General features: G+C 37.4%; 1 long non-coding RNA gene across 1 annotated transcript; it reads right to left on the reverse strand.

Moving 5' to 3' along the window:
- Positions 1-10128: 10128 nt before the first annotated feature.
- On the reverse strand, positions 10129-12222 carry LOC112166911. The gene is made up of 2 exons (XR_002923485.2): positions 11665-12222; positions 10129-10382 (listed from the first exon to the last, which is right to left on the reverse strand). It is a non-coding gene; the product is annotated as an uncharacterized LOC112166911 (long non-coding RNA).
- Positions 12223-14521: the final 2299 nt, after the last annotated feature.

A 14521-nucleotide genomic window follows, 5' to 3' on the forward strand; every position in this document is an offset into this window, starting at 1 on the left:
GAGACACCTGTGATTATCCAGGATGTTCTCTATGAGGATGCTTGTACTAGTACTCGAGGTTTAGGTAATATGTCCCCCTCGCTGTACAATTATCCATCTATTATTAATAATAATTCCGGGCGTGGGGCTGAGCCTCTCAGTTAGGCTGGGTTCCAAACCCCGTTTCCAAAAAAAAAAAAGGGTTATGAAATGAAATGAGTAAATCAATTCCAATTCTCAATTTACTTTTACACGTTTTTTTACACGCTCAGAGCAAATAGCCAAGAGAAAAAGTATGTTTTTTTACACGTCAAAATCAAGTATGTTTTTTTTATTAATATTTTTTTTTTTTGGCTTCCTTGTTTATATTCCAATTTTCATATATCTTATTATATGTGATATATATATTCATGGAACCTAGAGCATGTGAATTTTATGTTTACTACTTTTAAGCATGCCTTATATTTTATTGTTTATGTTTTTATCATGAAATTTTGAGAATGTTTTATTTTATTTACGCTTATATAATTATTTCTAAGCATCCCTTTATATTATTGCTATTATTATATGTAGCATATATTTTGTTGTATATTTGTGAAATTTAAGCATGCCATGTAATTTATTTTTATATATGCTATGTTTTATTATTTATTACGTGCTATGATTATTAAATCTATACAAAAATTGTGTGTTGCCATGATAATGAAAATTCATGCACATTATACATACGCACTTACAGTGATAAAGCATTTTCACATACCATCGGAAAAAAAATATGTGACCATTACGAATCTTGGTCTTGAATTCTAATTCATATTTTTGGAAAATAATTCAGGTGGATGTCTTTATGACTGCGTAATTTATATCTTCCCTCTTGTTTATGTAGATGGCTGATTCAACTCGACTTGAATTTGACATTTTGGACTCAAAAGGACTTGAATACCATCGTTGGGTTTCCAATGTAGAAACTACTTTTGTAGCAAAAGACTACACTGCCACTATTACCGACCCCAAAGACGATGTACCGTCTAATAAGGTGAAAGCAAATGCACGCCTTAATGTTTCTAGGTGACATATTGATCCTAGCCTACGCTGGGACTACCTTCAGTTGAAGACACCCAAAGAACTGTGGGATGCCCTTAAGGGACATTTTGGGAACATTCATGATACTTTGCTCCCAAAACTGACCGTTCAGCGAAATGAAATCCGCTTGCTTGACTACAAAAGGGTCAATGACTTCAACAAGGACATGTTGCGCCTCAAGGCACGTCTCAACTTCTGTGGAAAGGAACTCACCGAAAATGATATGATTGAAAAGACTCTTTCCACCTTTCCTACTTTAGCACTTATACTCTCAAACTAGTATAGATTAGAGTATGACAACAAAAGAATCACATCCTTCAATAAGCTGATCAACCTACTGCAAGTGGCTGAGAGGCATAATGAGGTTCTTTTGAACAACAATGCCAGGCCTGTTGGGACAAAGAAAATTTCCGAGGCTAATTATGGCAAAGAAAAAGGTGAAAAGAACCCCGAAGCAAAGGGGGTTGAACGTGCTGATCCCTACCCGCGTGACAACAATACACCACGTGGAAAGGGACATGGGGGTCGTGGAGACCCTCCCAATGTATGGCACAGAGATGGTGGTGCTAGCCCTAGTGGTCTTGGAAACAAGGTGCAAAAGGCACCTAAGAAACCTTCATTCAAATAGGAAAGAGTTGGCAATGAACCATGCTATAGGTGTGGAATCATTGGGCATTGCTATAAGAACTGCCAAGCAAGTAACATAGTTGCAGCCACTTACAAGAGGTATATGGAGTCTAAAGAACAAGAGGCTCACAATATGGAAGAAGGAAGCCATGACCCAGACGTCAACCTCACAATTGCAGACTTAAATGGCAACAAGGAACTTGCTCAGTCAATGGATGCTCCAGATTTTGACCGATCTGCTTTTATTATTTTATTTTCAAAAAACAGTTGTGAAGGCATAATGCCTCATTTTTAATTAGACTATTGTTTGGTCAATGGTCTTAAAGAATGGTTTGATGAATTAGATTTCTGAATAAGACCTTGATTTGATTATCGTTGGCTTGTTAATAAATTTCAGATTTTATTCTGAAGCATTGAATTTATTCGAATTTACATGGTTTGAAATAGCACTATAAAGATGTAAAGCAATACATTTAGAGAAAAAAAAATTATTAGAATGAAAAGATTGTCATTCTACCCAAATAGAAATATTCAAGAAGAGCTAATCGAACCTTGTTAAGTTTCAAAGATATTCATGCCAATGGTTATCATGTAGAAACACACTGTGAGAATGAAACTGAATACCTTTATATTACCTCTAATGAATGTGGAAGGAAACGCATTTTAGAGAAACTAATGAGTCAATCTAGTGGACTGTACCTCATTACTATTGGGATCATTAAATCCTATGCTTTCACCAATAATGAAATGTGGGACACTGACTCATATAGGCTTTGGCATGACCGCCTAGGGCACCCCAGTCGTGACAGATGATCCGTATTTTAAAGAACTCACATGAACATCACTTCTTTCGAGTGAAAAATAAATTGGGAGAAAATTCTGCCACACTGCAAGGTGGCGGTCCTAGTACTGCTCAAATGCAGCCATTGCCTTCTGAAGTACCAGAAGCACTACCTCCCTCCCATTATGCCGCATTGACTATTTCAAAGGTACATCACTCACTTCACAAAGCCTGCTCTTTAGCAAAAACAGGATCGAGACCTTCCATGCTAAAGACACAAAACAAAACATTCCATTCTTACAAAGGATACAAGGAGATATATGTAGACCTATCCATCTAGAATGCAGACCTATCCATCTAGAATGCGGACCATTTAAGTACTTTATGGTTCTAGTGGATGCTTCGACACGCTGGTCACATGTCACTTTATTGTCCACAAGAAATGCTGCATTTGCAAAACTCCTAGCACAGATTATACGTTTAAGGGCTCACCACCCTGATCACCCTATCAAGTCTATAAGGCTTGATAACGCTGGAGAGTTTACATCAAAAGCATTTGATGATTATTGCATGTCTATTAGGATCGACGTAGAGCATCCTGTACCCCATGTGCATACACAAAATGGTCTCGCAGAAGCCACCAGCAAAAGATTACAGATGGTGGCTAGGGCATTGGTTATGCGCACCAACCCGCCTATATCTACCTGAGGTTATGCAATATTGCACGCAGTTTTACTTATTCGTTTTAGACTCACTGCTAGGCAACCATTTTTTGTGTACCAGTTGGTAACTGGATATGAGCTTGACATTTTACACTTACGCATATTTGGTTGTGTAGTATATGTGCCTATTGCGCCCCCACAACACACCAAAATGGGTCATCAAAGACGATTAAGTATTTATGTTGGATACGAATCTCCAATAATTATCCGCTACTAGGAACCCTTGACAAGCGATCTCTTTACTGCTAGATTTGCGGATTGTCACTTTGATGAGACAGTCTTCCAGTCGTTAGGGGGAGATAGGAAAAAGGATTTTCCAAGGGAATGACAGGAATTTTCGTGGTTAGTCCCTACTCTGTCTCATTTTGATCCCCGCACTTCACAATGTGAAAGTGAAGTGAAAAGAATAATTGATCTTCAGAACGTAGCAGATTCGATGCCTGATGTGTTTACTGATATCGCAAAAGTGACGAGATCACATATACCAGCTGCAAATGTGCCTGCAAGGTTAGAAGTCCCTAACAAGGAGCACAGCACCGCAGATAGAGACATTGCAACTACACTTAGTGGAGGTGTGGTGGAGGCCGTGGCTTCCCAAAGGAAGAGGGGGAGGCCACTTGGTTCAATTGACACTCACCCAAGGAAGAAGAGGGCGAGTAAGGCACAAACCGATCCATTAATCATCAATGTAGAGAATCCTTCTCATGAGACTATCTCTGATTATAGTTATGTCCATGAATCAATACTGGAGGGCTCTCTAATGTTTGAAATGATTCCAGAGAACAAAGAAATCTCAATGGATTACGAGAGTGCATATGAGTTGATAGAAAGATCTTCCATACACATTGATGATGTATTTGCATACATTGTTGCTCAAGAAATCATAGAGCACTATGATATCGAACCACGCTTGGTTACAAAATATCAACAAAGAGCAGATTGGCCTAAATGGAAAGAAGCAATCCAGGTAAAATTAGATTCTTTGGCAAGGAGACAGGTATTTGGTCTGGTAGTGCTAACCCCACCAAGTGTAAAGCATGTAGGACATAAATGGGTTTTTGTCAGAAAGTGCAATGAGAAGAATGAAGTCTGAAGGTACAAGGCTAGCCTTGTGGCGCAAGGTTTCTCACAACGCTCTGGAATTGACTACGATGAGACATACTCTCCTTTAATGGACGTTATAATGTTCCACTCAAGGTTCTAAAAAACGCTAGGCGCTAGTCGGGCGGTGCCTCGAGGACTAGCACCTAGGGGCCTCGGCGGGAACTAGGCGCTTTTTATTTTTTTAATTATTTTTATGACATATAATTATATAAATATAAATATCTAAAGTCTAACAATTAATTATAAATTTAAAAATAGTCAAAATATATTATAAGATTAAGAATTTAGCAATCACACGTTTGTTATATGACATGTATCCTTTTATTTAGATTGAGTTTGTTATATCTATAGACTATTTTAGCTGGTGTATTGTATGACTACACTATTTTAGTGGGTGTATGATTGCTACACGTCTGCAAACTGCATGTATATCCTTTTATAATTTTAGCAAATGAAACCTCCTTTGCTGGGTTCCAATTTCTCTTTCTCTTCTCTTCCTTCGCCTCACTACATCTCCCGCTTACAGTCCCACATCCGAGCGGCCTCAATCACTCGCACTAGAACCAAGCCCTTCCCCCCCCCGTCTCTCTTTCTCTCCCTTCCTCCCTTTTTCTCTCTCTTCCTCCCTCTTTCTAGTCATCACCGGAACCACTACTGTCCAGTCAAGTCGTCGGCGCTGCGTTGTCAATTTTGGATCAAGGGCTTAATCGAGGACTAGGTTTAGTTCAAAGAGTAGTCTCTAAATGCTTTTGATTTTTGAATCTTCTTCTTCGTCCTTTTGATACCTGACTAGAATCAAAAACAAAAAAAACAAAAAAAATTTAGCGCCCAACAGATCCGCCTAGGCAGCCGCCTGGAGGCCCGACGCCTAATCACTTCGCCCAGGCCAAAATCGGAAATGGATGTCGACGCCTAGTGCCTAGGCGCCGCCTAGTCGGCCGCCCAGCCCGTTTTTTAGAACCTTGGTTCTGCTACTTAGTTAGCTTGGTAGTTTTCGAAGGACTAGAAATGCAACTCATGGATGTGGTTACTCCATATCTCTATGGGGATCTTGATTCAAAGATATATATGAAAGTTCCTGATGGTCTTACATTTACCCAAGTCAAGTGACTCTAAACCACAGAATGCGTTTATAATTAGGTTGAAACGCTCACTTTACGGATTGAAACAACCCGGAAGGATGTGGTCTACCCGTCTAAGTGATTACTTGATTGGGAAGGGATATAAGAACGATGAATTATGCCCCTGTGTATTCATAAAGAAAACAAGTTTTGGATTTGCAATTGTAGCAGTATATGTCGATGATATGAACATAATAGGTACTCTTGATGAAATGAGAGAAACCGCGAGCTACTTGAAATCCGAATTTGAGATGAAGGATCTTGGGAAAACTCAATTTTGTCTAGACCTTGAACTAGAACACCGAGTTTATGGAATACTAATCCACCAGTCTGCGTATGTCCAAAAGATGCTCAGGCGATTTAACATGGAGAAAGTGCATCCTGCTAGCACTCCCATGATCGATTGAAGTTTGGATGCAAGGAAAGATCCATTTCATCCAAAGAAAGATGACAAAGAGGTGTTGGGAGATGAAATTCCCTATCTAAGTGCAATAGGCGCGTTATTAGACTTAGCCCAATGTACTCGACCAGACATTACATTATCAGTGAACTTGTTAGTTAGATTTAGCTCAGCGCCAACGCAGCGTCACTGGAATGGTATCAAGAACATTTTTCGATACCTAAAAGGAACCATTGACTTGGGATTTTTCTTTCCCTACAAAGAGACAAGTGGGAACGCAGATGGAACTGCAATCCCTAAAGGAAATGTTTATGGTGAAAGCACCACTCACTACATCGAAACGCCAAATGACGTTTTGGTAGGTTTTGCTGATGCTGGCTACCTCTCTGACCCACATAGAGGTCGTTCCCAAACTGGTTATGTATTTACCATTGGGAACACGGTGATATCTTGGAGATCAACCAAGAAAACCCTTGTGGCTACCTCCTCGAACCACTCAGAGAACATTGCTCTACATGAGGCGGTTCATGAGTGTATATGGTTAAGAGCTATCATTACACATATTCGAGGGACTAGTGGTTTGAGTTTTACAACTGAAGAGCCTACTTTCTTTTATGAATATAATGCAGCTTGCATCGTACAGATGATGCTAGGATATATAAAGGGTGATAATACAAAACACATATCGCCAAAGTTTTTCTACAATCAGCAACAACAAGCTCTCCTCAAGCTTCAAGTGAATCAAGTAAGGTTTGAGGAGAAAGTGTCAGATTTGTTCACCAAATCATTGCCTAAGGCCACATTTATGAAACATGTGAAAAACATAGGAATGCGAAGACTTTCCAAGCTCCCTTGATTAATGTAAGTATCAGGAGAAGGTGTAGACGTTTGGGGGAGTCTAACACACACATGTCATCCTCAAATGTAGAAGGTGCGTTGTGCTCTTTTCCTTCGACCAAGGTGTATTTTTTGTCCCACATGATTTTTATTGTTACTTGGCAAGGTTTTTAGTGAGCCAACAACTCATGCACCATTTCGTCTTTGACTTGGCGCAAGGGGAAGTGTTAAAGGAAAAGCACATTATGTGCCTTCGTCAAAGAAACTGACAGAGAGAGAATCAAGGAATTGCAATCACATCACAAATCAGCATTACTATCATTATTGTAATTGATGTTAATCGATGTTTCCATTGTAATTCTATCCCTATATAAAAGGGCTATGAAATGAAATGAGTAGATCAATTCCAATTCTCAATTTTCTTTTACAAATAAAACTTTTTTTTGTCTAAATCTCATCATACATGAGATAATTACTCGTCTGACAATGCATTTTACTATAAATTACAACGATTAAAGTGTAAAGCAGTAATTATGGTTGTATTTATGATACTTACTTAAAATATGATTCCATTTACCCAAAAAACGATCATTTACAACAAATGTATTGTCGATATGATAAAGAATCATATTAGACCTAAAATTTCTCAAGTCCTTATTCTTGTAATCAGGTTCTTCTTTGTGTAACTAGAGTCATTTTTTTTGCAAATTTCATCATTGATGAGACACTTTACAACAAATCACCACATTTGATGTATTTAGTGATAATTATAGTTGTAATAAAAGTAATTACTATATTTACGATCTTTATTACTAGTTTTTGAATAATTTACATATAAACTAATTAATGAGTCCTTAGTATGATAATTTTTTTTTTAAAAAAAAAAAACGTACACATGTCCAGTTATAAGTGGATAACCTGTTGATCTATATAACAGGTTTCACTAACTAATTAAATTTAATATATATTTATTAAAAAGTTGATGTATGACAAATATCAACACATCTTAGACTTACCCACCTGAATGCTATTTCTTCTTTTTCTTTACAACCTATTTATCGTGAAGCAAATTGTGTAGCCTATAGATTGCCGCATCTTGCTAGCTAGTGTTTCTTACTTAGATGATTATTGGTTAGATGAGACTCCTCTGATTATCTAGGATGTACTCTATGAGGATTCTTGTACTAGTACTCGAGGTGTAGGTAATATGTCCCCCTCACTATACAATCATCATTTTTATATTAATAATAATAACTGGCATGGGGATGAGCCTCCCAGTTAGGCTGAGTTCCAAATCCCTTTCAAAAAAAAAAATTTAAAAATAAAAATAAAAACAACTTGATTACCACAATTCGCGGTCTTATGGCTTAGACTTGAAATATTCAAACATTACTACAAATAGAACTTTGGTTACTACTTTTAACCTCAATTATCATAAAATCAAGATAGATATTCATTAAATAAGTAATTAACTCAAGACTTCAATAGTTACAAAACAGAGAACCTCATTACACCGTTAGGGACTCACCCCCAATTTTTAGCACAGATTTCAATTGTATGTATTTTAAAAAATCCTTCACAAAAACAAAAGAAAAATCAGTCTTGACTAGAAAAATAAAATAAAAAATTCACTCAACCCCAACTCAAGTCTAACTCTGTTGGACTCCAACATCTTTCAGAAAAAGCATAGCTCTCTAGATTGAATTGAACGCTGAAACTCTCAGGTCATCCTTTGCCTTGGCTCCACCGATTGCGCCACCAACTCCATTGTCACGGTCAAAATATTAAGTGTTGTTTAACAAATTCGAAAATTTTCTCAAACAATCAAACAAAATTAGTAATTATCTGCATTAAATTTTCCTAAATCGTAAACCCTGACCCTAAACTCTAAAATTTCTGATATTCTTTATCAAGATCCTCCTCGACGAGATATTCTCACGTAGATGACGAGACATTCCCACCTAGATAAGATATATGCTCCTCAATAAGATATTTTCTTTTCGACAAGACATCTCATCCCCGATCATAGATCTCCTGCTCGACAAGATATCTGCTCCTCAACAAGATATTTCTTCCTCGACAAGATATCTGCTCCTTGATAAGATATCTCATGCCCAACGATATATCTCATTCTTGACAAGATATTTCCTCCCCGACGAGATACCTACTCCTCGACCAAATACACCCTCGTTGTGTTTCTAAAGCCATTCTCAAAATTTCTCCTCACCGGCTTCTTTGGATCATAATTTTCTTAGTAGAACATGATAAATACTTGCTTGAGGTCATGTCTACTGTTTTTCACGTTTGAGTTATTTCAGTGCATAGATAAATATTTAGCTTCAGCCAATGTACAATATGTTGTGGATACACGTCAATGATGAAACCAAAATATCCTCTATTTCAAATTGCGTAACAAATATTATTGTACGTACTAATGTAGACCAATGTGCGTACTAATGTAGATCAACCACCATCAGACACAAGGCGTGGGACACTATCGGTTAGGTGTGAGAATTACGATAGTTTAGACTTCTACCATAAAATTCATGGACAATTGAATCTAGTTTTTTGGCATGCGAACTCTTTTCTTGTTATTTATGTACTCTTCTCTTCTTTTCCCTTGAGCAAAACAAACCAACCGCAATGAAGTCACTCTTCCTGTTCTGCATGTATTTATTCTCTTGTAGTCCTTTTTAATGTCACAATCCACGACCTTCGCATAAGAATCATAAAAGGACTCATCTTCTTCCGCAGTCTTAAGCTACTGTCTTCTATAAACAACGTATCGTACCGAACTCCCTTATGTTGCATTTCATTATGGCTATGTTTGGTATAGCTGTTCCTTGAGAAAAAGCTGGCTTCTGCTTATTTCTGAGAATAAGTGGCTGAAAAGCAAAGCTGCTGAGTGTTTGGTAAACTAGCTTTTTATAAGGGCTGTCAGTGGCAGAAGCAGTGGCAAAGTGTTTGGTAAATCAAACTGGCTTGTGCTTTTTATTTGTGGAATGACCGAATTGGACATGAGAGATTATTTTGCTTAATTAATTGTATATAAAACAATATTGTTCAAATGATCTTGTTATTATTTTTAATCTTTATTATCTCCGTATTAATTTTTGTTAACTTTGAATTTTTATAAAGCATGGTGACTATTTGATTAATATTGGACAATATGATTATAAATCATGGTGACTATATTATTATAAATCATAGTTTCTAGTTCACATCAAATGTTCACGTTATTACGCGCATTCATCAAGAGCAGACCCTTCCCATCCCGCACATACTAGATAAATTTCTAGTTTAGGATTGTAGCTCTTTTAAGAGGCTGCCTATTATGTGGTCCATTTTGTCCAAAGTCAACTAATTGAATTGCTAGTTGCTGGTTGCTACATCAGAAGTCAGGTGCTAAAATTTTGTCATCCAACCAAATTCAGTTTGGATTACAATCCCACAGAAAAGCTAATTGACATCCAATGCTAGCAAATATCAAACTGTTAAAATATAGATTTGATGATAATCCATCGAGTTACTTGAATAAAAGTGTACTACAAACTGGCTCTATGCCCACCACAAAATTTAGTTGATATCATTTAAACTCTAGAATCACATATATCATTTAAACTCTAGAATCACATGATCCAGACTAGCTATAATATGAGACCTGCACCACTTTTCTGATCTGATCTCTTTTTCTGCTACCTGCTAGCTAGCTTCCTGTGCTGGGAAACCTACATGCATATCAACAATTTACTATTAATACTTGCACCAAATAGAAGAAAAATTGTCTAGCTTGGATTATGTATTCAGAAGAAAAATGCAAACACTAAGCTCATTATTATTACCCAACCATAGAACCAAATAAGAAAAGGGGTATAATTGATCATTTTCGGTTATTAACCATGATCGATCAATTTCGGTTATTACCCAACTTCCGGATTAAAATGAGTATGTGGACGATTATTGTTATCCACCTCCTTGATACATAAGTCACAAAAAACATCTACTAAAGCATCATTCCAAACAGCCATCTAGCACAGATAAAAAGCCAAAAATTTACAGCCCAAGCTTTAGTACCAACCCCAATGCATAATCAATGATATGAAGATAAGCTTTAGATGCAATAACAAGAAACTAAAGCAGTGATAAGAAAACATAAACATCAACAACAGACAAAGAAAAAAAGGCAGCTATAAGAAAAAGAATAAAGTAGCTTGAACAGCCCCAACCATTTGTACAGCTGAAACAAACAACAAAGCTATAAGAAAAAGAAAACTTAAAGGAGTACTTCTGCATCCTTCAAAAAAAATAAAAAAGAGTACTTCTGCACATTGGAATTAAAGGGTTGGTGACCGACAGGAAAGAAACTGAGAAGCATCTTCTCATCCTTCATGTTCTTAGTTTTCTTTTTTATTATCATTACTCAATTCATCCCCATTTTCTTGTTCCTTCAGTGATTGAAAACCTTTGTAGAATTCGTTCCCATATATGATAATGATACAGTAAACTATAACTTAATTACTCAAAACCCCAAACAAAAAGTGACTGCAACTCTGGAAGAACAACTCCAGTTTATAGCAAAAATTCAATTCCCATTTAGTTTCCTGATAGATATAAAAAAACCAACCAAATCGAAAACACCTCATCTTGCAGGAGCTATTCTTAGTACAGATCCATAATTGTGAAGCCTATACACTTCATCTGACAAACAAATTCTGAAACACCTAAATGGATCGATAAACAAGAAAAGCAAACATAATTGAACTATCCAACTAACATTCACTCAAACCTTGCTCATCAGTAGTACACTTCTAGATCACTAGCACTCACCACACCAAAATGTTTTAACTTTCCCAATCCACTCTTACCCACTACCAAACCCCAGCGTGTTTTTTGATTTAGAAGAGGTTGCGAAAGTCACAATGCAAAAGCTTTAACAAGAACTACGAAAATCAAAACAAATATAACAACAATTAGATTAAAGATAAGAACGAAGCAGGGAGAGAGACTGACTTGCTTGATTGAGGCTTCAATTTCACTTCCGAAATCCTGATGAGATGCAAGTGAGGCCAAGATCGAGATGCGGCGACTGATGGGTTCTGTGATTAGAGGGAGATCGAGATGCGGCGGCGACTCGATGGGTTCTGTGATTAGAGGGAGATCGAATGGGATGCGCGAGATGTGGCGGCGACTGGATGGGTTCTGTGAGAGGGAGATCGAGCAGAGGGAGATCGAGGCTTGCTTGATGGGATGGGATGCGTTCTGTGATCGAGCAGAGGGAGATGGGAGAGCGAGAGACTGATATCGATATCGAGGGTTTGATGGCAGTTCATTGTAATTGCTTCAGCCAACGGAGGGTAGAAACCGGGATTTAAAAAAATTCATTAATGAACAGTAATCACCGCTACAGTACTCAGCGGGCTTCTGGCTTCTAAAAGCTGGGGGGAGTCGGCTTCTAAAAGCTGGGGAAAGCTGGGGCAGCTTTTTCCAAAAGCTGACCATAAGCTCACTCACCAAACACTTGTTGCTCTGGTGCTTATAAGCAGGGGAGCAAAAAAGCCCCCCCAAACATAGCCTATGTCACTTCCATTCATCGAACTTTGGAATAGCAAACCAATATCAGGCATTGAAGATTCATATGATCCATCCATGCTTGAAACAAATAAAAAATTACCCAAGAATTCAAATCAAACCACAATTGATTGATGAGGGTAGAAACAAGTGTAGAAACAATTAATTTGATCCAAATAGATTCTTAGCCAAAAATAACAAAACCAAGTGTTCATCATAAAATAATAATATTGATGTCAAGCTATAGAGGATATATATATATATATATATATATATATATATTGTTGTCAATTATAAGATGTGCAGAAATAGCATATCATTCACACTTTCAAGAAGGCGAGTAACCTGAATAGTGAATACGCCAGTTAAGATGTCAGGCTGAACTACTTGAAATACTCTATTTTAGACTAATTCGTAGCCAACACAAAATTTCAAAATAACCCAAGAAACAAATGGAAAGCAGGTACAATATGCCACAGCATACAGAACTTAAGAGATGTCAACATAACCAAAAATGCATAAATAAGGATACGTACAGTTCTACAAGTAAAGATTTGACTTTCTGAGAATTTGCTGTCAGACCAACTTGTATGAAAGGCTAAAAGAAAAGCAAAGAGAAATAGGATATAGTCTCAAATTCTTTTAAGAGGTCTGGCATTCCAATATATCATCACGAGTACAACACAGAGAGCTTTACAATGTTAATTGATAGGTAGTAATTGAATCTTAATCAAATTCAGTAAAACCCATGTATCCTTTTCCACAAGAAACTAGGTTGAATAATCATGAGCGATAAACAATTAGATGACATGAAATTGTCTTCGATAGTCCCAAATTGACCACGAAATTGAAGCAAACAAGGTTAGTGAATCAAGATTAATTGAATGTTAGATATATAAGAGCTCCGTCAGGCCTCAATCATGGAGCGATCATCATATACATATACATATGTGTGTGTGTGTGTTTATATATGTACGTATATGAGCTCTGTGTCTCCAATCTCAATCAAAGAAGTCAGTGACGGGCAGTCATAAGTTTCTTCCCAGTTTCAACCTTGATTATAAAGTTAGCTAGTGTAATTAAAGAGAAATAAGAATCATGGTAGGAGCATTGTGATGAACTCAGATTTGATAAAATTGCATATAGGAAGGAAATAATGTTAATTGAAGAAAAATTACGAGTGTGCACTGGTTGGGCAAAAATTGTAAATTAATATACCCAACACAATTTCGCTCTATCTTATTGACAAAATAGAGCTTTTATTATGTCAGGTTCGATCCATTCAAGATAACAATAATCTCTTAATTATAATCCCTCACTTTAAGGGAAAACTCTTTGATTCCAAGTGCAAAGTTAACATATGGAGATGTGTGTGTTTGTGAAAAATTGCGGCTGCACCTGGGTTGTTTTACAGGCTGCCTACGTACCCCGGAAGGGATCAAGCCACTCGTAGTTCAAGTTTTTGTGGCTTTGGAGTTTCAACGGGTAGACGACCTATTGAAACAATTTTGGTTAGGTGTTTGAGTAAATTTGGTTTTAAAAGAACCAGAGATTCGGTTTAAGTTGTGGTTGCATCCAGATTTAAATCCAGATTGCCTACATACTCTGTGAAGGGATCAAACCATTGTAGTTCATATATTTTGGGAATTTGGGATTTTTCTTGGTTTTGTACCAAAAGGATATTTTTTAGGTTCCGGAGCATTTTTTTACGAAACCAAAGCTTGGGTATTAGGCAATGGACACCCATAGCGACATGCTTTGCCGAGTTCTTCAAATAGGCCCAAATTTGGACATGGGCTTCTTTTGTATCCTCGTGAGTCATGTTTCTTGATCCATGAAGCTTTCTCGGCCCCAAATTTAATACTGGCACCTTCAATCTACCGAGCGGACTCCGAGTCTCAATTTTCCTTGTGTAGAATTCGGAGACATGGTTCAAATTTTTATTTTGGGCATCAAACTCGGCACGGGTCAGAAAACTTCTCAGAGGCCCAGATTTCTTGGAGGCCCAAAACTGACGAAGGGCACCCAGCTGTGTTTTTCACGCTTCGTTTCATCTCTTCGGTTTTCACAGCCCTTCCTCCACCAAGTGGAGTCCACCTCATCCAAATTTCAACAGAACTCGAGCTCGGCCATGCTTTCTTGCCAAATAGAAACGGAGATGGATTTGAACTCAGAAACCAACTTGGAGATGGGAATATACATGGGTCTTCAACGAATAGTCTCACAAAGCTTGAAGCTTGAAACTCGGCGTCTTGCTTCTCTCTGTGAGCCATCAGGTAAAGACTCTCCCCTTCAATGA

This window comes from Rosa chinensis, chromosome 5 (genome assembly GCF_002994745.2).
Source record: "Rosa chinensis cultivar Old Blush chromosome 5, RchiOBHm-V2, whole genome shotgun sequence".
NCBI classification, from domain to species: domain Eukaryota; kingdom Viridiplantae; phylum Streptophyta; class Magnoliopsida; order Rosales; family Rosaceae; genus Rosa; species Rosa chinensis.